General features: G+C 54.6%; 8 pseudogenes; all 8 read left to right on the top strand.

Annotated features, from left to right (window-relative positions):
• Window positions 1-2,050: 2,050 nt before the first annotated feature.
• On the top strand, window positions 2,051-2,124 carry LOC138382254 (small nucleolar RNA SNORD116; annotated as a pseudogene).
• Window positions 2,125-5,208: 3,084 nt separating this feature from the next.
• On the top strand, window positions 5,209-5,282 carry LOC138382255 (small nucleolar RNA SNORD116; annotated as a pseudogene).
• Window positions 5,283-8,366: 3,084 nt separating this feature from the next.
• On the top strand, window positions 8,367-8,440 carry LOC138382256 (small nucleolar RNA SNORD116; annotated as a pseudogene).
• Window positions 8,441-11,524: 3,084 nt separating this feature from the next.
• Window positions 11,525-11,598, top strand: LOC138382257 (small nucleolar RNA SNORD116; annotated as a pseudogene).
• Window positions 11,599-14,682: 3,084 nt separating this feature from the next.
• On the top strand, window positions 14,683-14,756 carry LOC138382258 (small nucleolar RNA SNORD116; annotated as a pseudogene).
• A 3,084-nt stretch (window positions 14,757-17,840) lies between these two features.
• LOC138382259 (small nucleolar RNA SNORD116) lies at window positions 17,841-17,914 on the top strand (annotated as a pseudogene).
• Window positions 17,915-20,996: 3,082 nt separating this feature from the next.
• On the top strand, window positions 20,997-21,070 carry LOC138382260 (small nucleolar RNA SNORD116; annotated as a pseudogene).
• A 3,083-nt stretch (window positions 21,071-24,153) lies between these two features.
• Window positions 24,154-24,227, top strand: LOC138382261 (small nucleolar RNA SNORD116; annotated as a pseudogene).
• Window positions 24,228-26,497: the final 2,270 nt, after the last annotated feature.

Consider the following 26,497-nt stretch of genomic DNA (forward strand, 5'->3'; position numbering starts at 1 on the left):
CTTACATCCAGTTTTCAGTGGATTCAGTTTTGTGGGCTATGCTAATTCTGTTACAGGGGCTGTGGCCGCGCCTGCACTGGGTCCATTCACATGTTTGTCGGGGCTGGAAGAATCTCCCCAGTGAGGATGGCTTTTTTGAGGACACTGACGTGCTCACAATCTCAAGGTGTTGTGAGTTTGCGCCTGTCAATGTTTTTTTTTGTTTTTTGACACGGAACCGTTCCCGGTAGATTCTTCACAGGCGCTGTCAACCGGGTCGCTCGGGGGGCACCCGTTTTTTTTCTTTATTAGTTTGTTTTTCCTGGGAACAGAGCAAAGGAATTCACTTCCACTGAGCTATCCTTCTCCATAGGGGTAGGCCTGGGCTCTTCAGGCAACCATGGATCAGAAAACATTTGCAAACACGTGAAAATCCTTCAGTCCATCCATCGGTAGATTCACTCGCTGGATGGATGATTCGATGGATCCATCGAACATTCGTGGATGCATTGACGCTTTCACCTGTACCGATCACGTTCTGCCTCTGCACTGTGGTCCCTTACGCCTAAACCACAGGCTCTACCATACAGGCCCACAGCGTATCCATCGTTGGGGGCGCGCTCCGTGATCAGACGACGACCAGCCGACACGCGGGTGGTGGTTCTGTGCCGAGGTGATGGGCAGCCAGGCGATTTTCCCTTAGGCGCTCGAGCTCCCGTAGGCGTCCGTGTCCTCAGGGGATCCTGGAACCCCTGCGGCTCATATTAAAAGTGCGCTTGTACCTTGGAATGCCCGATTCCAATACATCCTGCATCCAACCTCTTCACACCACAGATGATCGCGTTTCAAATTCTTGGATGGTAACGTCGACGTTAGGTCCACAGTCCCATACCCTCAGTGAGTTCGCACCGTGTATCAAGGGATAGGAGAACGATATCCGGAGAGATGTCGAGGGCAGAGTGCTGAGAGTGCGTGCAGAGGGGAGATTTCGGAGAAGTTCTGTCCGGGGCTCCCCGATCACAGAAGGGAACGTGATTCTTCTTAGCAGAGACGTGGTCTCTGGACTTTCTCATATGAACTGGTACACCTAACTGGTCGAGCCACGTCTCCCAGGAAGCCTCTTTTCTTTGTATTTGTATTTTCATTTTTCCCCGGGGTGCCTGAGTTTCCCGGTTCTTTGCAATTTTGGTGTCACCGAATGCCCTGGCGGGAGCTCAGTGGTGAACCCAGGCGGTATGGCTTTGTCGTCTGTATGGGCTGACTGACGTGGAAGGAGGAAAACCCTGGCCTCCTGAGGCAATGACCGAATTCTGGTCAGATCGTCGTGGGAGGGTTTGGAGCGATTTCCGTGACTTCTTTAAGTAATGAAGAAATTCCTAGCAAGTGCCAAGAATGACTTGGCACAAAGAGTGTGAGGCATTGACGACGTGAGGAGCCATCATGGGCTTCTGTCTCCTTGACGTTAGGGCGGCACATTTAGCTCAGCGTTGAGCAAGGTCAGACACGTCTGAGACGGATGATGAAATTAGTACGCTGCACGCACAGAGTCATAGTGGTGGGAACACAGGCAGCCCTGTCTTGCGGTCATCATGCCCCAGCCACACATGGTAAGCACCAGGGACCGGGCCCCTTAGCTTTACTCATGCCAGTTTGGAAAAGGAAGACACATGGTCTCCGCGTGCCCACAGATATAATCTCCCCCCACAGGACGCAGTGAAGTTTGATGTGGGCTTCGAAGGGATGAATTTCTCTCCTCCCCGGTGTGGCGAGGTGAAGGAAGAGTATAGGGAGCAGTTCTGGCCGCCCTCATCCCCAAGGTCCAGTGTGAATTCTCTCCTACGGTAAGGATCTTGTCCCGGGATCAGTGCCACACCCCGTGGGGAGGGGATCGTGACTCTGCCTGGAGGCGGGGCCCACACCTTGCTAGCCAGCCGTGGGGCCGGTCATTGCTTGTGGTGCCGGTCTCGCTGGTGGAAGAGTGTGGGTTGGCGAGCCCCAGGGTGACAGGAGAGCCCAGTGCTCAGTGTCTGTCCCGGATCTGGGGCTCAAGGTCCCTTTCGTACGCGTGCCTGGATCGATGATGTCTAAAAAAAATGGAAACTTTTGAAATCTGAACAAAATGAGTGAGGACTCGAGCTGAGGTCCAGCACGGGGATCGCCACGCCAGTAGGCTGAAGGGAGCTGAGTTAGTAGAGCTTGGGGTGAGGAAAGGCCTGTGACGTCTGGAAATGTGAAAGGCTGAAGTACCGTGGAAGCAGTGGAGTTGGGCGACCGTGTGAGCACACCCTGTTGGTGGCTTGCGGGGTACCGTGGAAACCCTCTGAGGGCGTGGCCGGTGGCTTCCTTACCCCGTCCTCACCAGACCCTGGGGAACTAAATGGCCGTTAGAGATACCCCTGTGAAGCCACTAGGCCTCCCCCTGGGCCCCTCTCCCCTCTGGTTGGCTGAGCCGGCCAGAGCAGCTGATGGGCCATCTCTGTTCTGTCCGGAGGGCAAAGGTATGAGCCGCTTGCAGGGCTGGGCCGCCATTTTATTTTTCTGTTCACTGTTGTTACGTGAAAGCACTGCCTGGGAGTTGAAAAACAGACACCCAGTAGGGAACCTTAGCGGTCTCTTTCGTTACCCATTGGACTGGCCGTCCGTTCCCGCGGTACGGCAGCCTCGGCCCTTGTGGGTTTTCCCGTGAACCGGGCAGGGCCTTTTGAGTCCATGGCGGTCCCCCATTCCAGGCCCTGCCGTGTCCGTCCTTTGTGAAAGCGGCGGGACTATATCTTTGAAATGCTGGACTTTTAAGCTGGATGGAATCGGCCACCCTCCTGGGTCCTCAGCGGGTTTCCACGGTCTGTGAAGTGATGAGGAATGGTGTTGCAGTGGAGGTGCTAGGGAGCCTTTGGGTCATGGCTTTGAGGACAATGTCAATGTATGACATGCTCAGCAGCGATGTGAGCACGAGGGTTCTGGTCTTGCATGTATGTGGCCAGACAGGCGTGGAACGTGAAATCCTATAAGTGCTTGCAAGGAGATGTTCCATTTGGGGAATTTTGTTGCCCCTGTACTCTGCAGATTGGGTGAGATATCATTCCGGGGACGTTGACCGGCGGACTGAGGAAGTGCTGGCCTGGACACCTGCACTGGCTCCCTTCTGTGGGCGGGACCAACGGAAAACACTCCCCAGGTAACTTACATCCAGTTTTCAGTGGATTCAGTTTTGTGGGCTATGCTAATTCTGTTACAGGGGCTGTGGCCGCGCCTGCACTGGGTCCATTCACATGTTTGTCGGGGCTGGAAGAATCTCCCCAGTGAGGATGGCTTTTTTGAGGACACTGACGTGCTCACAATCTCAAGGTGTTGTGAGTTTGCGCCTGTCAATGTTTTTTTTTGTTTTTTGACACGGAACCGTTCCCGGTAGATTCTTCACAGGCGCTGTCAACCGGGTCGCTCGGGGGGCACCCGTTTTTTTTCTTTATTAGTTTGTTTTTCCTGGGAACAGAGCAAAGGAATTCACTTCCACTGAGCTATCCTTCTCCATAGGGGTAGGCCTGGGCTCTTCAGGCAACCATGGATCAGAAAACATTTGCAAACACGTGAAAATCCTTCAGTCCATCCATCGGTAGATTCACTCGCTGGATGGATGATTCGATGGATCCATCGAACATTCGTGGATGCATTGACGCTTTCACCTGTACCGATCACGTTCTGCCTCTGCACTGTGGTCCCTTACGCCTAAACCACAGGCTCTACCATACAGGCCCACAGCGTATCCATCGTTGGGGGCGCGCTCCGTGATCAGACGACGACCAGCCGACACGCGGGTGGTGGTTCTGTGCCGAGGTGATGGGCAGCCAGGCGATTTTCCCTTAGGCGCTCGAGCTCCCGTAGGCGTCCGTGTCCTCAGGGGATCCTGGAACCCCTGCGGCTCATATTAAAAGTGCGCTTGTACCTTGGAATGCCCGATTCCAATACATCCTGCATCCAACCTCTTCACACCACAGATGATCGCGTTTCAAATTCTTGGATGGTAACGTCGACGTTAGGTCCACAGTCCCATACCCTCAGTGAGTTCGCACCGTGTATCAAGGGATAGGAGAACGATATCCGGAGAGATGTCGAGGGCAGAGTGCTGAGAGTGCGTGCAGAGGGGAGATTTCGGAGAAGTTCTGTCCGGGGCTCCCCGATCACAGAAGGGAACGTGATTCTTCTTAGCAGAGACGTGGTCTCTGGACTTTCTCATATGAACTGGTACACCTAACTGGTCGAGCCACGTCTCCCAGGAAGCCTCTTTTCTTTGTATTTGTATTTTCATTTTTCCCCGGGGTGCCTGAGTTTCCCGGTTCTTTGCAATTTTGGTGTCACCGAATGCCCTGGCGGGAGCTCAGTGGTGAACCCAGGTGGTATGGCTTTGTCGTCTGTATGGGCTGACTGACGTGGAAGGAGGAAAACCCTGGCCTCCTGAGGCAATGACCGAATTCTGGTCAGATCGTCGTGGGAGGGTTTGGAGCGATTTCCGTGACTTCTTTAAGTAATGAAGAAATTCCTAGCAAGTGCCAAGAATGACTTGGCACAAAGAGTGTGAGGCATTGACGACGTGAGGAGCCATCATGGGCTTCTGTCTCCTTGACGTTAGGGCGGCACATTTAGCTCAGCGTTGAGCAAGGTCAGACACGTCTGAGACGGATGATGAAATTAGTACGCTGCACGCACAGAGTCATAGTGGTGGGAACACAGGCAGCCCTGTCTTGCGGTCATCATGCCCCAGCCACACATGGTAAGCACCAGGGACCGGGCCCCTTAGCTTTACTCATGCCAGTTTGGAAAAGGAAGACACATGGTCTCCGCGTGCCCACAGATATAATCTCCCCCCACAGGACGCAGTGAAGTTTGATGTGGGCTTCGAAGGGATGAATTTCTCTCCTCCCCGGTGTGGCGAGGTGAAGGAAGAGTATAGGGAGCAGTTCTGGCCGCCCTCATCCCCAAGGTCCAGTGTGAATTCTCTCCTACGGTAAGGATCTTGTCCCGGGATCAGTGCCACACCCCGTGGGGAGGGGATCGTGACTCTGCCTGGAGGCGGGGCCCACACCTTGCTAGCCAGCCGTGGGGCCGGTCATTGCTTGTGGTGCCGGTCTCGCTGGTGGAAGAGTGTGGGTTGGCGAGCCCCAGGGTGACAGGAGAGCCCAGTGCTCAGTGTCTGTCCCGGATCTGGGGCTCAAGGTCCCTTTCGTACGCGTGCCTGGATCGATGATGTCTAAAAAAAATGGAAACTTTTGAAATCTGAACAAAATGAGTGAGGACTCGAGCTGAGGTCCAGCACGGGGATCGCCACGCCAGTAGGCTGAAGGGAGCTGAGTTAGTAGAGCTTGGGGTGAGGAAAGGCCTGTGACGTCTGGAAATGTGAAAGGCTGAAGTACCGTGGAAGCAGTGGAGTTGGGCGACCGTGTGAGCACACCCTGTTGGTGGCTTGCGGGGTACCGTGGAAACCCTCTGAGGGCGTGGCCGGTGGCTTCCTTACCCCGTCCTCACCAGACCCTGGGGAACTAAATGGCCGTTAGAGATACCCCTGTGAAGCCACTAGGCCTCCCCCTGGGCCCCTCTCCCCTCTGGTTGGCTGAGCCGGCCAGAGCAGCTGATGGGCCATCTCTGTTCTGTCCGGAGGGCAAAGGTATGAGCCGCTTGCAGGGCTGGGCCGCCATTTTATTTTTCTGTTCACTGTTGTTACGTGAAAGCACTGCCTGGGAGTTGAAAAACAGACACCCAGTAGGGAACCTTAGCGGTCTCTTTCGTTACCCATTGGACTGGCCGTCCGTTCCCGCGGTACGGCAGCCTCGGCCCTTGTGGGTTTTCCCGTGAACCGGGCAGGGCCTTTTGAGTCCATGGCGGTCCCCCATTCCAGGCCCTGCCGTGTCCGTCCTTTGTGAAAGCGGCGGGACTATATCTTTGAAATGCTGGACTTTTAAGCTGGATGGAATCGGCCACCCTCCTGGGTCCTCAGCGGGTTTCCACGGTCTGTGAAGTGATGAGGAATGGTGTTGCAGTGGAGGTGCTAGGGAGCCTTTGGGTCATGGCTTTGAGGACAATGTCAATGTATGACATGCTCAGCAGCGATGTGAGCACGAGGGTTCTGGTCTTGCATGTATGTGGCCAGACAGGCGTGGAACGTGAAATCCTATAAGTGCTTGCAAGGAGATGTTCCATTTGGGGAATTTTGTTGCCCCTGTACTCTGCAGATTGGGTGAGATATCATTCCGGGGACGTTGACCGGCGGACTGAGGAAGTGCTGGCCTGGACACCTGCACTGGCTCCCTTCTGTGGGCGGGACCAACGGAAAACACTCCCCAGGTAACTTACATCCAGTTTTCAGTGGATTCAGTTTTGTGGGCTATGCTAATTCTGTTACAGGGGCTGTGGCCGCGCCTGCACTGGGTCCATTCACATGTTTGTCGGGGCTGGAAGAATCTCCCCAGTGAGGATGGCTTTTTTGAGGACACTGACGTGCTCACAATCTCAAGGTGTTGTGAGTTTGCGCCTGTCAATGTTTTTTTTTGTTTTTTGACACGGAACCGTTCCCGGTAGATTCTTCACAGGCGCTGTCAACCGGGTCGCTCGGGGGGCACCCGTTTTTTTTCTTTATTAGTTTGTTTTTCCTGGGAACAGAGCAAAGGAATTCACTTCCACTGAGCTATCCTTCTCCATAGGGGTAGGCCTGGGCTCTTCAGGCAACCATGGATCAGAAAACATTTGCAAACACGTGAAAATCCTTCAGTCCATCCATCGGTAGATTCACTCGCTGGATGGATGATTCGATGGATCCATCGAACATTCGTGGATGCATTGACGCTTTCACCTGTACCGATCACGTTCTGCCTCTGCACTGTGGTCCCTTACGCCTAAACCACAGGCTCTACCATACAGGCCCACAGCGTATCCATCGTTGGGGGCGCGCTCCGTGATCAGACGACGACCAGCCGACACGCGGGTGGTGGTTCTGTGCCGAGGTGATGGGCAGCCAGGCGATTTTCCCTTAGGCGCTCGAGCTCCCGTAGGCGTCCGTGTCCTCAGGGGATCCTGGAACCCCTGCGGCTCATATTAAAAGTGCGCTTGTACCTTGGAATGCCCGATTCCAATACATCCTGCATCCAACCTCTTCACACCACAGATGATCGCGTTTCAAATTCTTGGATGGTAACGTCGACGTTAGGTCCACAGTCCCATACCCTCAGTGAGTTCGCACCGTGTATCAAGGGATAGGAGAACGATATCCGGAGAGATGTCGAGGGCAGAGTGCTGAGAGTGCGTGCAGAGGGGAGATTTCGGAGAAGTTCTGTCCGGGGCTCCCCGATCACAGAAGGGAACGTGATTCTCCTTAGCAGAGACGTGGTCTCTGGACTTTCTCATATGAACTGGTACACCTAACTGGTCGAGCCACGTCTCCCAGGAAGCCTCTTTTCTTTGTATTTGTATTTTCATTTTTCCCCGGGGTGCCTGAGTTTCCCGGTTCTTTGCAATTTTGGTGTCACCGAATGCCCTGGCGGGAGCTCAGTGGTGAACCCAGGCGGTATGGCTTTGTCGTCTGTATGGGCTGACTGACGTGGAAGGAGGAAAACCCTGGCCTCCTGAGGCAATGACCGAATTCTGGTCAGATCGTCGTGGGAGGGTTTGGAGCGATTTCCGTGACTTCTTTAAGTAATGAAGAAATTCCTAGCAAGTGCCAAGAATGACTTGGCACAAAGAGTGTGAGGCATTGACGACGTGAGGAGCCATCATGGGCTTCTGTCTCCTTGACGTTAGGGCGGCACATTTAGCTCAGCGTTGAGCAAGGTCAGACACGTCTGAGACGGATGATGAAATTAGTACGCTGCACGCACAGAGTCATAGTGGTGGGAACACAGGCAGCCCTGTCTTGCGGTCATCATGCCCCAGCCACACATGGTAAGCACCAGGGACCGGGCCCCTTAGCTTTACTCATGCCAGTTTGGAAAAGGAAGACACATGGTCTCCGCGTGCCCACAGATATAATCTCCCCCCACAGGACGCAGTGAAGTTTGATGTGGGCTTCGAAGGGATGAATTTCTCTCCTCCCCGGTGTGGCGAGGTGAAGGAAGAGTATAGGGAGCAGTTCTGGCCGCCCTCATCCCCAAGGTCCAGTGTGAATTCTCTCCTACGGTAAGGATCTTGTCCCGGGATCAGTGCCACACCCCGTGGGGAGGGGATCGTGACTCTGCCTGGAGGCGGGGCCCACACCTTGCTAGCCAGCCGTGGGGCCGGTCATTGCTTGTGGTGCCGGTCTCGCTGGTGGAAGAGTGTGGGTTGGCGAGCCCCAGGGTGACAGGAGAGCCCAGTGCTCAGTGTCTGTCCCGGATCTGGGGCTCAAGGTCCCTTTCGTACGCGTGCCTGGATCGATGATGTCTAAAAAAAATGGAAACTTTTGAAATCTGAACAAAATGAGTGAGGACTCGAGCTGAGGTCCAGCACGGGGATCGCCACGCCAGTAGGCTGAAGGGAGCTGAGTTAGTAGAGCTTGGGGTGAGGAAAGGCCTGTGACGTCTGGAAATGTGAAAGGCTGAAGTACCGTGGAAGCAGTGGAGTTGGGCGACCGTGTGAGCACACCCTGTTGGTGGCTTGCGGGGTACCGTGGAAACCCTCTGAGGGCGTGGCCGGTGGCTTCCTTACCCCGTCCTCACCAGACCCTGGGGAACTAAATGGCCGTTAGAGATACCCCTGTGAAGCCACTAGGCCTCCCCCTGGGCCCCTCTCCCCTCTGGTTGGCTGAGCCGGCCAGAGCAGCTGATGGGCCATCTCTGTTCTGTCCGGAGGGCAAAGGTATGAGCCGCTTGCAGGGCTGGGCCGCCATTTTATTTTTCTGTTCACTGTTGTTACGTGAAAGCACTGCCTGGGAGTTGAAAAACAGACACCCAGTAGGGAACCTTAGCGGTCTCTTTCGTTACCCATTGGACTGGCCGTCCGTTCCCGCGGTACGGCAGCCTCGGCCCTTGTGGGTTTTCCCGTGAACCGGGCAGGGCCTTTTGAGTCCATGGCGGTCCCCCATTCCAGGCCCTGCCGTGTCCGTCCTTTGTGAAAGCGGCGGGACTATATCTTTGAAATGCTGGACTTTTAAGCTGGATGGAATCGGCCACCCTCCTGGGTCCTCAGCGGGTTTCCACGGTCTGTGAAGTGATGAGGAATGGTGTTGCAGTGGAGGTGCTAGGGAGCCTTTGGGTCATGGCTTTGAGGACAATGTCAATGTATGACATGCTCAGCAGCGATGTGAGCACGAGGGTTCTGGTCTTGCATGTATGTGGCCAGACAGGCGTGGAACGTGAAATCCTATAAGTGCTTGCAAGGAGATGTTCCATTTGGGGAATTTTGTTGCCCCTGTACTCTGCAGATTGGGTGAGATATCATTCCGGGGACGTTGACCGGCGGACTGAGGAAGTGCTGGCCTGGACACCTGCACTGGCTCCCTTCTGTGGGCGGGACCAACGGAAAACACTCCCCAGGTAACTTACATCCAGTTTTCAGTGGATTCAGTTTTGTGGGCTATGCTAATTCTGTTACAGGGGCTGTGGCCGCGCCTGCACTGGGTCCATTCACATGTTTGTCGGGGCTGGAAGAATCTCCCCAGTGAGGATGGCTTTTTTGAGGACACTGACGTGCTCACAATCTCAAGGTGTTGTGAGTTTGCGCCTGTCAATGTTTTTTTTTGTTTTTTGACACGGAACCGTTCCCGGTAGATTCTTCACAGGCGCTGTCAACCGGGTCGCTCGGGGGGCACCCGTTTTTTTTCTTTATTAGTTTGTTTTTCCTGGGAACAGAGCAAAGGAATTCACTTCCACTGAGCTATCCTTCTCCATAGGGGTAGGCCTGGGCTCTTCAGGCAACCATGGATCAGAAAACATTTGCAAACACGTGAAAATCCTTCAGTCCATCCATCGGTAGATTCACTCGCTGGATGGATGATTCGATGGATCCATCGAACATTCGTGGATGCATTGACGCTTTCACCTGTACCGATCACGTTCTGCCTCTGCACTGTGGTCCCTTACGCCTAAACCACAGGCTCTACCATACAGGCCCACAGCGTATCCATCGTTGGGGGCGCGCTCCGTGATCAGACGACGACCAGCCGACACGCGGGTGGTGGTTCTGTGCCGAGGTGATGGGCAGCCAGGCGATTTTCCCTTAGGCGCTCGAGCTCCCGTAGGCGTCCGTGTCCTCAGGGGATCCTGGAACCCCTGCGGCTCATATTAAAAGTGCGCTTGTACCTTGGAATGCCCGATTCCAATACATCCTGCATCCAACCTCTTCACACCACAGATGATCGCGTTTCAAATTCTTGGATGGTAACGTCGACGTTAGGTCCACAGTCCCATACCCTCAGTGAGTTCGCACCGTGTATCAAGGGATAGGAGAACGATATCCGGAGAGATGTCGAGGGCAGAGTGCTGAGAGTGCGTGCAGAGGGGAGATTTCGGAGAAGTTCTGTCCGGGGCTCCCCGATCACAGAAGGGAACGTGATTCTTCTTAGCAGAGACGTGGTCTCTGGACTTTCTCATATGAACTGGTACACCTAACTGGTCGAGCCACGTCTCCCAGGAAGCCTCTTTTCTTTGTATTTGTATTTTCATTTTTCCCCGGGGTGCCTGAGTTTCCCGGTTCTTTGCAATTTTGGTGTCACCGAATGCCCTGGCGGGAGCTCAGTGGTGAACCCAGGCGGTATGGCTTTGTCGTCTGTATGGGCTGACTGACGTGGAAGGAGGAAAACCCTGGCCTCCTGAGGCAATGACCGAATTCTGGTCAGATCGTCGTGGGAGGGTTTGGAGCGATTTCCGTGACTTCTTTAAGTAATGAAGAAATTCCTAGCAAGTGCCAAGAATGACTTGGCACAAAGAGTGTGAGGCATTGACGACGTGAGGAGCCATCATGGGCTTCTGTCTCCTTGACGTTAGGGCGGCACATTTAGCTCAGCGTTGAGCAAGGTCAGACACGTCTGAGACGGATGATGAAATTAGTACGCTGCACGCACAGAGTCATAGTGGTGGGAACACAGGCAGCCCTGTCTTGCGGTCATCATGCCCCAGCCACACATGGTAAGCACCAGGGACCGGGCCCCTTAGCTTTACTCATGCCAGTTTGGAAAAGGAAGACACATGGTCTCCGCGTGCCCACAGATATAATCTCCCCCCACAGGACGCAGTGAAGTTTGATGTGGGCTTCGAAGGGATGAATTTCTCTCCTCCCCGGTGTGGCGAGGTGAAGGAAGAGTATAGGGAGCAGTTCTGGCCGCCCTCATCCCCAAGGTCCAGTGTGAATTCTCTCCTACGGTAAGGATCTTGTCCCGGGATCAGTGCCACACCCCGTGGGGAGGGGATCGTGACTCTGCCTGGAGGCGGGGCCCACACCTTGCTAGCCAGCCGTGGGGCCGGTCATTGCTTGTGGTGCCGGTCTCGCTGGTGGAAGAGTGTGGGTTGGCGAGCCCCAGGGTGACAGGAGAGCCCAGTGCTCAGTGTCTGTCCCGGATCTGGGGCTCAAGGTCCCTTTCGTACGCGTGCCTGGATCGATGATGTCTAAAAAAAATGGAAACTTTTGAAATCTGAACAAAATGAGTGAGGACTCGAGCTGAGGTCCAGCACGGGGATCGCCACGCCAGTAGGCTGAAGGGAGCTGAGTTAGTAGAGCTTGGGGTGAGGAAAGGCCTGTGACGTCTGGAAATGTGAAAGGCTGAAGTACCGTGGAAGCAGTGGAGTTGGGCGACCGTGTGAGCACACCCTGGTGGTGGCTTGCGGGGTACCGTGGAAACCCTCTGAGGGCGTGGCCGGTGGCTTCCTTACCCCGTCCTCACCAGACCCTGGGGAACTAAATGGCCGTTAGAGATACCCCTGTGAAGCCACTAGGCCTCCCCCTGGGCCCCTCTCCCCTCTGGTTGGCTGAGCCGGCCAGAGCAGCTGATGGGCCATCTCTGTTCTGTCCGGAGGGCAAAGGTATGAGCCGCTTGCAGGGCTGGGCCGCCATTTTATTTTTCTGTTCACTGTTGTTACGTGAAAGCACTGCCTGGGAGTTGAAAAACAGACACCCAGTAGGGAACCTTAGCGGTCTCTTTCGTTACCCATTGGACTGGCCGTCCGTTCCCGCGGTACGGCAGCCTCGGCCCTTGTGGGTTTTCCCGTGAACCGGGCAGGGCCTTTTGAGTCCATGGCGGTCCCCCATTCCAGGCCCTGCCGTGTCCGTCCTTTGTGAAAGCGGCGGGACTATATCTTTGAAATGCTGGACTTTTAAGCTGGATGGAATCGGCCACCCTCCTGGGTCCTCAGCGGGTTTCCACGGTCTGTGAAGTGATGAGGAATGGTGTTGCAGTGGAGGTGCTAGGGAGCCTTTGGGTCATGGCTTTGAGGACAATGTCAATGTATGACATGCTCAGCAGCGATGTGAGCACGAGGGTTCTGGTCTTGCATGTATGTGGCCAGACAGGCGTGGAACGTGAAATCCTATAAGTGCTTGCAAGGAGATGTTCCATTTGGGGAATTTTGTTGCCCCTGTACTCTGCAGATTGGGTGAGATATCATTCCGGGGACGTTGACCGGCGGACTGAGGAAGTGCTGGCCTGGACACCTGCACTGGCTCCCTTCTGTGGGCGGGACCAACGGAAAACACTCCCCAGGTAACTTACATCCAGTTTTCAGTGGATTCAGTTTTGTGGGCTATGCTAATTCTGTTACAGGGGCTGTGGCCGCGCCTGCACTGGGTCCATTCACATGTTTGTCGGGGCTGGAAGAATCTCCCCAGTGAGGATGGCTTTTTTGAGGACACTGACGTGCTCACAATCTCAAGGTGTTGTGAGTTTGCGCCTGTCAATGTTTTTTTTTGTTTTTTGACACGGAACCGTTCCCGGTAGATTCTTCACAGGCGCTGTCAACCGGGTCGCTCGGGGGGCACCCGTTTTTTTTCTTTATTAGTTTGTTTTTCCTGGGAACAGAGCAAAGGAATTCACTTCCACTGAGCTATCCTTCTCCATAGGGGTAGGCCTGGGCTCTTCAGGCAACCATGGATCAGAAAACATTTGCAAACACGTGAAAATCCTTCAGTCCATCCATCGGTAGATTCACTCGCTGGATGGATGATTCGATGGATCCATCGAACATTCGTGGATGCATTGACGCTTTCACCTGTACCGATCACGTTCTGCCTCTGCACTGTGGTCCCTTACGCCTAAACCACAGGCTCTACCATACAGGCCCACAGCGTATCCATCGTTGGGGGCGCGCTCCGTGATCAGACGACGACCAGCCGACACGCGGGTGGTGGTTCTGTGCCGAGGTGATGGGCAGCCAGGCGATTTTCCCTTAGGCGCTCGAGCTCCCGTAGGCGTCCGTGTCCTCAGGGGATCCTGGAACCCCTGCGGCTCATATTAAAAGTGCGCTTGTACCTTGGAATGCCCGATTCCAATACATCCTGCATCCAACCTCTTCACACCACAGATGATCGCGTTTCAAATTCTTGGATGGTAACGTCGACGTTAGGTCCACAGTCCCATACCCTCAGTGAGTTCGCACCGTGTATCAAGGGATAGGAGAACGATATCCGGAGAGATGTCGAGGGCAGAGTGCTGAGAGTGCGTGCAGAGGGGAGATTTCGGAGAAGTTCTGTCCGGGGCTCCCCGATCACAGAAGGGAACGTGATTCTTCTTAGCAGAGACGTGGTCTCTGGACTTTCTCATATGAACTGGTACACCTAACTGGTCGAGCCACGTCTCCCAGGAAGCCTCTTTTCTTTGTATTTGTATTTTCATTTTTCCCCGGGGTGCCTGAGTTTCCCGGTTCTTTGCAATTTTGGTGTCACCGAATGCCCTGGCGGGAGCTCAGTGGTGAACCCAGGCGGTATGGCTTTGTCGTCTGTATGGGCTGACTGACGTGGAAGGAGGAAAACCCTGGCCTCCTGAGGCAATGACCGAATTCTGGTCAGATCGTCGTGGGAGGGTTTGGAGCGATTTCCGTGACTTCTTTAAGTAATGAAGAAATTCCTAGCAAGTGCCAAGAATGACTTGGCACAAAGAGTGTGAGGCATTGACGACGTGAGGAGCCATCATGGGCTTCTGTCTCCTTGACGTTAGGGCGGCACATTTAGCTCAGCGTTGAGCAAGGTCAGACACGTCTGAGACGGATGATGAAATTAGTACGCTGCACGCACAGAGTCATAGTGGTGGGAACACAGGCAGCCCTGTCTTGCGGTCATCATGCCCCAGCCACACATGGTAAGCACCAGGGACCGGGCCCCTTAGCTTTACTCATGCCAGTTTGGAAAAGGAAGACACATGGTCTCCGCGTGCCCACAGATATAATCTCCCCCCACAGGACGCAGTGAAGTTTGATGTGGGCTTCGAAGGGATGAATTTCTCTCCTCCCCGGTGTGGCGAGGTGAAGGAAGAGTATAGGGAGCAGTTCTGGCCGCCCTCATCCCCAAGGTCCAGTGTGAATTCTCTCCTACGGTAAGGATCTTGTCCCGGGATCAGTGCCACACCCCGTGGGGAGGGGATCGTGACTCTGCCTGGAGGCGGGGCCCACACCTTGCTAGCCAGCCGTGGGGCCGGTCATTGCTTGTGGTGCCGGTCTCGCTGGTGGAAGAGTGTGGGTTGGCGAGCCCCAGGGTGACAGGAGAGCCCAGTGCTCAGTGTCTGTCCCGGATCTGGGGCTCAAGGTCCCTTTCGTACGCGTGCCTGGATCGATGATGTCTAAAAAAAATGGAAACTTTTGAAATCTGAACAAAATGAGTGAGGACTCGAGCTGAGGTCCAGCACGGGGATCGCCACGCCAGTAGGTGAAGGGAGCTGAGTTAGTAGAGCTTGGGGTGAGGAAAGGCCTGTGACGTCTGGAAATGTGAAAGGCTGAAGTACCGTGGAAGCAGTGGAGTTGGGCGACCGTGTGAGCACACCCTGGTGGTGGCTGGCGGGGTACCGTGGAAACCCTCTGAGGGCGTGGCCGGTGGCTTCCTTACCCCGTCCTCACCAGACCCTGGGGAACTAAATGGCCGTTAGAGATACCCCTGTGCAGCCACTAGGCCTCCCCCTGGGCCCCTCTCCCCTCTGGTTGGCTGAGCCGGCCAGAGCAGCTGATGGGCCATCTCTGTTCTGTCCGGAGGGCAAAGGTATGAGCCGCTTGCAGGGCTGGGCCGCCATTTTATTTTTCTGTTCACTGTTGTTACGTGAAAGCACTGCCTGGGAGTTGAAAAACAGACACCCAGTAGGGAACCTTAGCGGTCTCTTTCGTTACCCATTGGACTGGCCGTCCGTTCCCGCGGTATGGCAGCCTCGGCCCTTGTGGGTTTTCCCGTGAACCGGGCAGGGCCTTTTGAGTCCATGGCGGTCCCCCATTCCAGGCCCTGCCGTGTCCGTCCTTTGTGAAAGCGGCGGGACTATATCTTTGAAATGCTGGACTTTTAAGCTGGATGGAATCGGCCACCCTCCTGGGTCCTCAGCGGGTTTCCACGGTCTGTGAAGTGATGAGGAATGGTGTTGCAGTGGAGGTGCTAGGGAGCCTTTGGGTCATGGCTTTGAGGACAATGTCAATGTATGACATGCTCAGCAGCGATGTGACCACGAGGGTTCTGGTCTTGCATGTATGTGGCCAGACAGGCGTGGAACGTGAAATCCTATAAGTGCTTGCAAGGAGATGTTCCATTTTCGGGAATTTTGTTGCCCCTGTACTCTGCAGATTGGGTGAGATATCATTCCGGGGACGTTGACCGGCGGACTGAGGAAGTGCTGGCCTGGACACCTGCACTGGCTCCCTTCTGTGGGCGGGACCAACGGAAAACACTCCCCAGGTAACTTACATCCAGTTTTCAATGGATTCAGTTTTGTGGGCTATGCTAATTCTGTTACAGGGGCTGTGGCCGCGCCTGCACTGGGTCCATTCACATGTTTGTCGGGGCTGGAAGAATCTCCCCAGTGAGGATGGCTTTTTTGAGGACACTGACGTGCTCACAATCTCAAGGTGTTGTGAGTTTGCGCCTGTCAATGTTTTTTTTTGTTTTTTGACACGGAACCGTTCCCGGTAGATTCTTCACAGGCGCTGTCAACCGGGTCGCTCGGGGGGCACCCGTTTTTTTTCTTTATTAGTTTGTTTTTCCTGGGAACAGAGCAAAGGAATTCACTTCCACTGAGCTATCCTTCTCCATAGGGGTAGGCCTGGGCTCTTCAGGCAACCATGGATCAGAAAACATTTGCAAACACGTGAAAATCCTTCAGTCCATCCATCGGTAGATTCACTCACTGGATGGATGATTCGATGGATCCATCGAACATTCGTGGATGCATTGATGCTTTCACCTGTACCGATCACGTTCTGCCTCTGCACTGTGGTCCCTTACGCCTAAACCACAGGCTCTACCATACAGGCCCACAGCGTATCCATCGTTGGGGGCGCGCTCCGTGATCAGACGACGACCAGCCGACACGCGGGTGGTGGTTCTGTGCCGAGGTGATGGGCAGCCAGGCGATTTTCCCTTAGGCGCTCGAGCTCCCGTAGGCGTCCGTGTCCTCAGGGGATCCTGGAACCCCTGCGGCTCATATTAAAAGTGCGATTGTACCTTGGAATGCCCGATTCCAATACATCCTGCATCCAACCTCTTCACACCACAGATGATCGCGTTTCAAATTCTTGGATGGTAACGTCGACGTTAGGTCCACAGTCCCATACCCTCAGTGAGTTCGCACCGTGTATCAAGGGATAGGAGAACGATATCCGGAGAGATGTCGAGGGCAGAGTGCTGAGAGTGCGTGCAGAGGGGAGATTTCGGAGAAGTTCTGTCCGGGGCTCCCCGATCACAGAAGGGAACGTGATTCTTCTTAGCAGAGACGTGGTCTCTGGACTTTCTCATATGAACTGGTACACCTAACTGGTCGAGCCACGTCTCCCAGGAAGCCTCTTTTCTTTGTATTTGTATTTTCATTTTTCCCCGGGGTGCCTGAGTTTCCCGGTTCTTTGCAATTTTGGTGTCACCGAATGCCCTGGCGGGAGCTCAGTGGTGAACCCAGGTGGTATGGCTTTGTCGTCTGTATGGGCTGACTGACGTGGAAGGAGGAAAACCCTGGCCTCCTGAGGCAATGACCGAATTCTGGTCAGATCGTCGTGGGAGGGTTTGGAGCGATTTCCGTGACTTCTTTAAGTAATGAAGAAATTCCTAGCAAGTGCCAAGAATGACTTGGCACAAAGAGTGTGAGGCATTGACGACGTGAGGAGCCATCATGGGCTTCTGTCTCCTTGACGTTAGGGCGGCACATTTAGCTCAGCGTTGAGCAAGGTCAGACACGTCTGAGACGGATGATGAAATTAGTACGCTGCACGCACAGAGTCATAGTGGTGGGAACACAGGCAGCCCTGTCTTGCGGTCATCATGCCCCAGCCACACATGGTAAGCACCAGGGACCGGGCCCCTTAGCTTTACTCATGCCAGTTTGGAAAAGGAAGACACATGGTCTCCGCGTGCCCACAGATATAATCTCCCCCCACAGGACGCAGTGAAGTTTGATGTGGGCTTCGAAGGGATGAATTTCTCTCCTCCCCGGTGTGGCGAGGTGAAGGAAGAGTATAGGGAGCAGTTCTGGCCGCCCTCATCCCCAAGGTCCAGTGTGAATTCTCTCCTACGGTAAGGATCTTGTCCCGGGATCAGTGCCACACCCCGTGGGGAGGGGATCGTGACTCTGCCTGGAGGCGGGGCCCACACCTTGCTAGCCAGCCGTGGGGCCGGTCATTGCTTGTGGTGCCGGTCTCGCTGGTGGAAGAGTGTGGGTTGGCGAGCCCCAGGGTGACAGGAGAGCCCAGTGCTCAGTGTCTGTCCCGGATCTGGGGCTCAAGGTCCCTTTCGTACGCGTGCCTGGATCGATGATGTCTAAAAAAAATGGAAACTTTTGAAATCTGAACAAAATGAGTGAGGACTCGAGCTGAGGTCCAGCACGGGGATCGCCACGCCAGTAGGTGAAGGGAGCTGAGTTAGTAGAGCTTGGGGTGAGGAAAGGCCTGTGACGTCTGGAAATGTGAAAGGCTGAAGTACCGTGGAAGCAGTGGAGTTGGGCGACCGTGTGAGCACACCCTGTTAGTGGCTGGCGGGGTACCGTGGAAACCCTCTGAGGGCGTGGCCGGTGGCTTCCTTACCCCGTCCTCACCAGACCCTGGGGAACTAAATGGCCGTTAGAGATACCCCTGTGAAGCCACTAGGCCTCCCCCTGGGCCCCTCTCCCCTCTGGTTGGCTGAGCCGGCCAGAGCAGCTGATGGGCCATCTCTGTTCTGTCCGGAGGGCAAAGGTATGAGCCGCTTGCAGGGCTGGGCCGCCATTTTATTTTTCTGTTCACTGTTGTTACGTGAAAGCACTGCCTGGGAGTTGAAAAACAGACACCCAGTAGGGAACCTTAGCGGTCTCTTTCGTTACCCATTGGACTGGCCGTCCGTTCCCGCGGTACGGCAGCCTCGGCCCTTGTGGGTTTTCCCGTGAACCGGGCAGGGCCTTTTGAGTCCATGGCGGTCCCCCATTCCAGGCCCTGCCGTGTCCGTCCTTTGTGAAAGCGGCGGGACTATATCTTTGAAATGCTGGACTTTTAAGCTGGATGGAATCGGCCACCCTCCTGGGTCCTCAGCGGGTTTCCACGGTCTGTGAAGTGATGAGGAATGGTGTTGCAGTGGAGGTGCTAGGGAGCCTTTGGGTCATGGCTTTGAGGACAATGTCAATGTATGACATGCTCAGCAGCGATGTGAGCACGAGGGTTCTGGTCTTGCATGTATGTGGCCAGACAGGCGTGGAACGTGAAATCCTATAAGTGCTTGCAAGGAGATGTTCCATTTGGGGAATTTTGTTGCCCCTGTACTCTGCAGATTGGGTGAGATATCATTCCGGGGACGTTGACCGGCGGACTGAGGAAGTGCTGGCCTGGACACCTGCACTGGCTCCCTTCTGTGGGCGGGACCAACGGAAAACACTCCCCAGGTAACTTACATCCAGTTTTCAGTGGATTCAGTTTTGTGGGCTATGCTAATTCTGTTACAGGGGCTGTGGCCGCGCCTGCACTGGGTCCATTCACATGTTTGTCGGGGCTGGAAGAATCTCCCCAGTGAGGATGGCTTTTTTGAGGACACTGACGTGCTCACAATCTCAAGGTGTTGTGAGTTTGCGCCTGTCAATGTTTTTTTTTGTTTTTTGACAGGAACCGTTCCCGGTAGATTCTTCACAGGCGCTGTCAACCGGGTCGCTCGGGGGGCACCCGTTTTTTTTCTTTATTAGTTTGTTTTTCCTGGGAACAGAGCAAAGGAATTCACTTCCACTGAGCTATCCTTCTCCATAGGGGTAGGCCTGGGCTCTTCAGGCAACCATGGATCAGAAAACATTTGCAAACACGTGAAAATCCTTCAGTCCATCCATCGGTAGATTCACTCGCTGGATGGATGATTCGATGGATCCATGGAACATTCGTGGATGCATTGATGCTTTCACCTGTACCGATCACGTTCTGCCTCTGCACTGTGGTCCCTTACGCCTAAACCACAGGCTCTACCATACAGGCCCACAGCGTATCCATCGTTGGGGGCGCGCTCCGTGATCAGACGACGACCAGCCGACACGCGGGTGGTGGTTCTGTGCCGAGGTGATGGGCAGCCAGGCGATTTTCCCTTAGGCGCTCGAGCTCCCGTAGGCGTCCGTGTCCTCAGGGGATCCTGGAACCCCTGCGGCTCATATTAAAAGTGCGATTGTACCTTGGAATGCCCGATTCCAATACATCCTGCATCCAACCTCTTCACACCACAGATGATCGCGTTTCAAATTCTTGGATGGTAACGTCGACGTTAGGTCCACAGTCCCATACCCTCAGTGAGTTCGCACCGTGTATCAAGGGATAGGAGAACGATATCCGGAGAGATGTCGAGGGCAGAGTGCTGAGAGTGCGTGCAGAGGGGAGATTTCGGAGAAGTTCTGTCCGGGGCTCCCCGATCACAGAAGGGAACGTGATTCTTCTTAGCAGAGACATGGTCTCTGGACTTTCTCATATGAACTGGTACACCTAACTGGTCGAGCCACGTCTCCCAGGAAGCCTCTTTTCTTTGTATTTGTATTTTCATTTTTCCCCGGGGTGCCTGAGTTTCCCGGTTCTTTGCAATTTTGGTGTCACCGAATGCCCTGGCGGGAGCTCAGTGGTGAACCCAGGCGGTATGGCTTTGTCGTCTGTATGGGCTGACTGACGTGGAAGGAGGAAAACCCTGGCCTCCTGAGGCAATGACCGAATTCTGGTCAGATCATCGTGGGAGGGTTTGGAGCGATTTCCGTGACTTCTTTAAGTAATGAAGAAATTCCTAGCAAGTGCCAAGAATGACTTGGCACAAAGAGTGTGAGGCATTGACGACGTGAGGAGCCATCATGGGCTTCTGTCTCCTTGACGTTAGGGCGGCACATTTAGCTCAGCGTTGAGCAAGGTCAGACACGTCTGAGACGGATGATGAAATTAGTACGCTGCACGCACAGAGTCATAGTGGTGGGAACACAGGCAGCCCTGTCTTGCGGTCATCATGCCCCAGCCACACATGGTAAGCACCAGGGACCGGGCCCCTTAGCTTTACTCATGCCAGTTTGGAAAAGGAAGACACATGGTCTCCGCGTGCCCACAGATATAATCTCCCCCCACAGGACGCAGTGAAGTTTGATGTGGGCTTCGAAGGGATGAATTTCTCTCCTCCCCGGTGTGGCGAGGTGAAGGAAGAGTATAGGGAGCAGTTCTGGCCGCCCTCATCCCCAAGGTCCAGTGTGAATTCTCTCCTACGGTAAGGATCTTGTCCCGGGATCAGTGCCACACCCCGTGGGGAGGGGATCGTGACTCTGCCTGGAGGCGGGGCCCACACCTTGCTAGCCAGCCGTGGGGCCGGTCATTGCTTGTGGTGCCGGTCTCGCTGGTGGAAGAGTGTGGGTTGGCGAGCCCCAGGGTGACAGGAGAGCCCAGTGCTCAGTGTCTGTCCCGGATCTGGGGCTCAAGGTCCCTTTCGTACGCGTGCCTGGATCGATGATGTCTAAAAAAAATGGAAACTTTTGAAATCTGAACAAAATGAGTGAGGACTCGAGCTGAGGTCCAGCACGGGGATCGCCACGCCAGTAGGTGAAGGGAGCTGAGTTAGTAGAGCTTGGGGTGAGGAAAGGCCTGTGACGTCTGGAAATGTGAAAGGCTGAAGTACCGTGGAAGCAGTGGAGTTGGGCGACCGTGTGAGCACACCCTGTTGGTGGCTGGCGGGGTACCGTGGAAACCCTCTGAGGGCGTGGCCGGTGGCTTCCTTACCCCGTCCTCACCAGACCCTGGGGAACTAAATGGCCGTTAGAGATACCCCTGTGCAGCCACTAGGCCTCCCCCTGGGCCCCTCTCCCCTCTGGTTGGCTGAGCCGGCCAGAGCAGCTGATGGGCCATCTCTGTTCTGTCCGGAGGGCAAAGGTATGAGCCGCTTGCAGGGCTGGGCCGCCATTTTATTTTTCTGTTCACTGTTGTTACGTGAAAGCACTGCCTGGGAGTTGAAAAACAGACACCCAGTATGGAACCTTAGAGGTCTATTTCGTTACCCATTGGACTGGCCGTCCGTTCCCGCGGTACGGCAGCCTCGGCCCTTGTGGGTTTTCCCATGAACCGGGCAGGGCCTTTTGAGTCCATGGCGGTCCCCCATTCCAGGCCCTGCCGTGTCCGTCCTTTGTGAAAGCGGCGGGACTATATCTTTGAAATGCTGGACTTTTAAGCTGGATGGAATCGGCCACCCTCCTGGGTCCTCAGCGGGTTTCCACGGTCTGTGAAGTGATGAGGAATGGTGTTGCAGTGGAGGTGCTAGGGAGCCTTTGGGTCATGGCTTTGAGGACAATGTCAATGTATGACATGCTCAGCAGCGATGTGACCACGAGGGTTCTGGTCTTGCATGTATGTGGCCAGACAGGCGTGGAACGTGAAATCCTATAAGTGCTTGCAAGGAGATGTTCCATTTGGGGAATTTTGTTGCCCCTGTACTCTGCAGATTGGGTGAGATATCATTCCGGGGACGTTGACCGGCGGACTGAGGAAGTGCTGGCCTGGACACCTGCACTGGCTCCCTTCTGTGGGCGGGACCAACGGAAAACACTCCCCAGGTAACTTACATCCAGTTTTCAGTGGATTCAGTTTTGTGGGCTATGCTAATTCTGTTACAGGGGCTGTGGCCGCGCCTGCACTGGGTCCATTCACATGTTTGTCGGGGCTGGAAGAATCTCCCCAGTGAGGATGGCTTTTTTGAGGACACTGACGTGCTCACAATCTCAAGGTGTTGTGAGTTTGCGCCTGTCAATGTTTTTTTTTGTTTTTTGACACGGAACCGTTCCCGGTAGATTCTTCACAGGCGCTGTCAACCGGGTCGCTCGGGGGGCACCCGTTTTTTTTCTTTATTAGTTTGTTTTTCCTGGGAACAGAGCAAAGGAATTCACTTCCACTGAGCTATCCTTCTCCATAGGGGTAGGCCTGGGCTCTTCAGGCAACCATGGATCAGAAAACATTTGCAAACACGTGAAAATCCTTCAGTCCATCCATCGGTAGATTCACTCGCTGGATGGATGATTCGATGGATCCATGGAACATTCGTGGATGCATTGATGCTTTCACCTGTACCGATCACGTTCTGCCTCTGCACTGTGGTCCCTTACGCCTAAACCACAGGCTCTACCATACAGGCCCACAGCGTATCCATCGTTGGGGGCGCGCTCCGTGATCAGACGACGACCAGCCGACACGCGGGTGGTGGTTCTGTGCCGAGGTGATGGGCAGCCAGGCGATTTTCCCTTAGGCGCTCGAGCTCCCGTAGGCGTCCGTGTCCTCAGGGGATCCTGGAACCCCTGCGGCTCATATTAAAAGTGCGATTGTACCTTGGAATGCCCGATTCCAATACATCCTGCATCCAACCTCTTCACACCACAGATGATCGCGTTTCAAATTCTTGGATGGTAACGTCGACGTTAGGTCCACAGTCCCATACCCTCAGTGAGTTCGCACCGTGTATCAAGGGATAGGAGAACGATATCCGGAGAGATGTCGAGGGCAGAGTGCTGAGAGTGCGTGCAGAGGGGAGATTTCGGAGAAGTTCTGTCCGGGGCTCCCCGATCACAGAAGGGAACGTGATTCTTCTTAGCAGAGACGTGGTCTCTGGACTTTCTCATATGCACTGGTACACCTAACTGGTCGAGCCACGTCTCCCAGGAAGCCTCTTTTCTTTGTATTTGTATTTTCATTTTTCCCCGGGGTGCCTGAGTTTCCCGGTTCTTTGCAATTTTGGTGTCACCGAATGCCCTGGCGGGAGCTCAGTGGTGAACCCAGGCGGTATGGCTTTGTCGTCTGTATGGGCTGACTGACGTGGAAGGAGGAAAACCCTGGCCTCCTGAGGCAATGACCGAATTCTGGTCAGATCGTCGTGGGAGGGTTTGGAGCGATTTCCGTGACTTCTTTAAGTAATGAAGAAATTCCTAGCAAGTGCCAAGAATGACTTGGCACAAAGAGTGTGAGGCATTGACGACGTGAGGAGCCATCATGGGCTTCTGTCTCCTTGACGTTAGGGCGGCACATTTAGCTCAGCGTTGAGCAAGGTCAGACACGTCTGAGACGGATGATGAAATTAGTACGCTGCACGCACAGAGTCATAGTGGTGGGAACACAGGCAGCCCTGTCTTGCGGTCATCATGCCCCAGCCACACATGGTAAGCACCAGGGACCGGGCCCCTTAGCTTTACTCATGCCAGTTTGGAAAAGGAAGACACATGGTCTCCGCGTGCCCACAGATATAATCTCCCCCCACAGGACGCAGTGAAGTTTGATGTGGGCTTCGAAGGGATGAATTTCTCTCCTCCCCGGTGTGGCGAGGTGAAGGAAGAGTATAGGGAGCAGTTCTGGCCGCCCTCATCCCCAAGGTCCAGTGTGAATTCTCTCCTACGGTAAGGATCTTGTCCCGGGATCAGTGCCACACCCCGTGGGGAGGGGATCGTGACTCTGCCTGGAGGCGGGGCCCACACCTTGCTAGCCAGCCGTGGGGCCGGTCATTGCTTGTGGTGCCGGTCTCGCTGGTGGAAGAGTGTGGGTTGGCGAGCCCCAGGGTGACAGGAGAGCCCAGTGCTCAGTGTCTGTCCCGGATCTGGGGCTCAAGGTCCCTTTCGTACGCGTGCCTGGATCGATGATGTCTAAAAAAAATGGAAACTTTTGAAATCTGAACAAAATGAGTGAGGACTCGAGCTGAGGTCCAGCACGGGGATCGCCACGCCAGTAGGTGAAGGGAGCTGAGTTAGTAGAGCTTGGGGTGAGGAAAGGCCTGTGACGTCTGGAAATGTGAAAGGCTGAAGTACCGTGGAAGCAGTGGAGTTGGGCGACCGTGTGAGCACACCCTGTTGGTGGCTGGCGGGGTACCGTGGAAACCCTCTGAGGGCGTGGCCGGTGGCTTCCTTACCCCGTCCTCACCAGACCCTGGGGAACTAAATGGCCGTTAGAGATACCCCTGTGAAGCCACTAGGCCTCCCCCTGGGCCCCTCTCCCCTCTGGTTGGCTGAGCCGGCCAGAGCAGCTGATGGGCCATCTCTGTTCTGTCCGGAGGGCAAAGGTATGAGCCGCTTGCAGGGCTGGGCCGCCATTTTATTTTTCTGTTCACTGTTGTTACGTGAAAGCACTGCCTGGGAGTTGAAAAACAGACACCCAGTATGGAACCTTAGAGGTCTATTTCGTTACCCATTGGACTGGCCGTCCGTTCCCGCGGTACGGCAGCCTCGGCCCTTGTGGGTTTTCCCATGAACCGGGCAGGGCCTTTTGAGTCCATGGCGGTCCCCCATTCCAGGCCCTGCCGTGTCCGTCCTTTGTGAAAGCGGCGGGACTATATCTTTGAAATGCTGGACTTTTAAGCTGGATGGAATCGGCCACCCTCCTGGGTCCTCAGCGGGTTTCCACGGTCTGTGAAGTGATGAGGAATGGTGTTGCAGTGGAGGTGCTAGGGAGCCTTTGGGTCATGGCTTTGAGGACAATGTCAATGTATGACATGCTCAGCAGCGATGTGAGCACGAGGGTTCTGGTCTTGCATGTATGTGGCCAGACAGGCGTGGAACGTGAAATCCTATAAGTGCTTGCAAGGAGATGTTCCATTTGGGGAATTTTGTTGCCCCTGTACTCTGCAGATTGGGTGAGATATCATTCCGGGGACGTTGACCGGCGGACTGAGGAAGTGCTGGCCTGGACACCTGCACTGGCTCCCTTCTGTGGGCGGGACCAACGGAAAACACTCCCCAGGTAACTTACATCCAGTTTTCAGTGGATTCAGTTTTGTGGGCTATGCTAATTCTGTTACAGGGGCTGTGGCCGCGCCTGCACTGGGTCCATTCACATGTTTGTCGGGGCTGGAAGAATCTCCCCAGTGAGGATGGCTTTTTTGAGGACACTGACGTGCTCACAATCTCAAGGTGTTGTGAGTTTGCGCCTGTCAATGTTTTTTTTTGTTTTTTGACACGGAACCGTTCCCGGTAGATTCTTCACAGGCGCTGTCAACCGGGTCGCTCGGGGGGCACCCGTTTTTTTTCTTTATTAGTTTGTTTTTCCTGGGAACAGAGCAAAGGAATTCACTTCCACTGAGCTATCCTTCTCCATAGGGGTAGGCCTGGGCTCTTCAGGCAACCATGGATCAGAAAACATTTGCAAACACGTGAAAATCCTTCAGTCCATCCATCGGTAGATTCACTCGCTGGATGGATGATTCGATGGATCCATGGAACATTCGTGGATGCATTGATGCTTTCACCTGTACCGATCACGTTCTGCCTCTGCACTGTGGTCCCTTACGCCTAAACCACAGGCTCTACCATACAGGCCCACAGCGTATCCATCGTTGGGGGCGCGCTCCGTGATCAGACGACGACCAGCCGACACGCGGGTGGTGGTTCTGTGCCGAGGTGATGGGCAGCCAGGCGATTTTCCCTTAGGCGCTCGAGCTCCCGTAGGCGTCCGTGTCCTCAGGGGATCCTGGAACCCCTGCGGCTCATATTAAAAGTGCGATTGTACCTTGGAATGCCCGATTCCAATACATCCTGCATCCAACCTCTTCACACCACAGATGATCGCGTTTCAAATTCTTGGATGGTAACGTCGACGTTAGGTCCACAGTCCCATACCCTCAGTGAGTTCGCACCGTGTATCAAGGGATAGGAGAACGATATCCGGAGAGATGTCGAGGGCAGAGTGCTGAGAGTGCGTGCAGAGGGGAGATTTCGGAGAAGTTCTGTCCGGGGCTCCCCGATCACAGAAGGGAACGTGATTCTTCTTAGCAGAGACGTGGTCTCTGGACTTTCTCATATGAACTGGTACACCTAACTGGTCGAGCCACGTCTCCCAGGAAGCCTCTTTTCTTTGTATTTGTATTTTCATTTTTCCCCGGGGTGCCTGAGTTTCCCGGTTCTTTGCAATTTTGGTGTCACCGAATGCCCTGGCGGGAGCTCAGTGGTGAACCCAGGCGGTATGGCTTTGTCATCTGTATGGGC

Source organism: Eulemur rufifrons, chromosome 3 (assembly GCF_041146395.1).
Source record: "Eulemur rufifrons isolate Redbay chromosome 3, OSU_ERuf_1, whole genome shotgun sequence".
In the NCBI taxonomy this organism is placed as follows: Eukaryota; Metazoa; Chordata; class Mammalia; order Primates; family Lemuridae; genus Eulemur; species Eulemur rufifrons.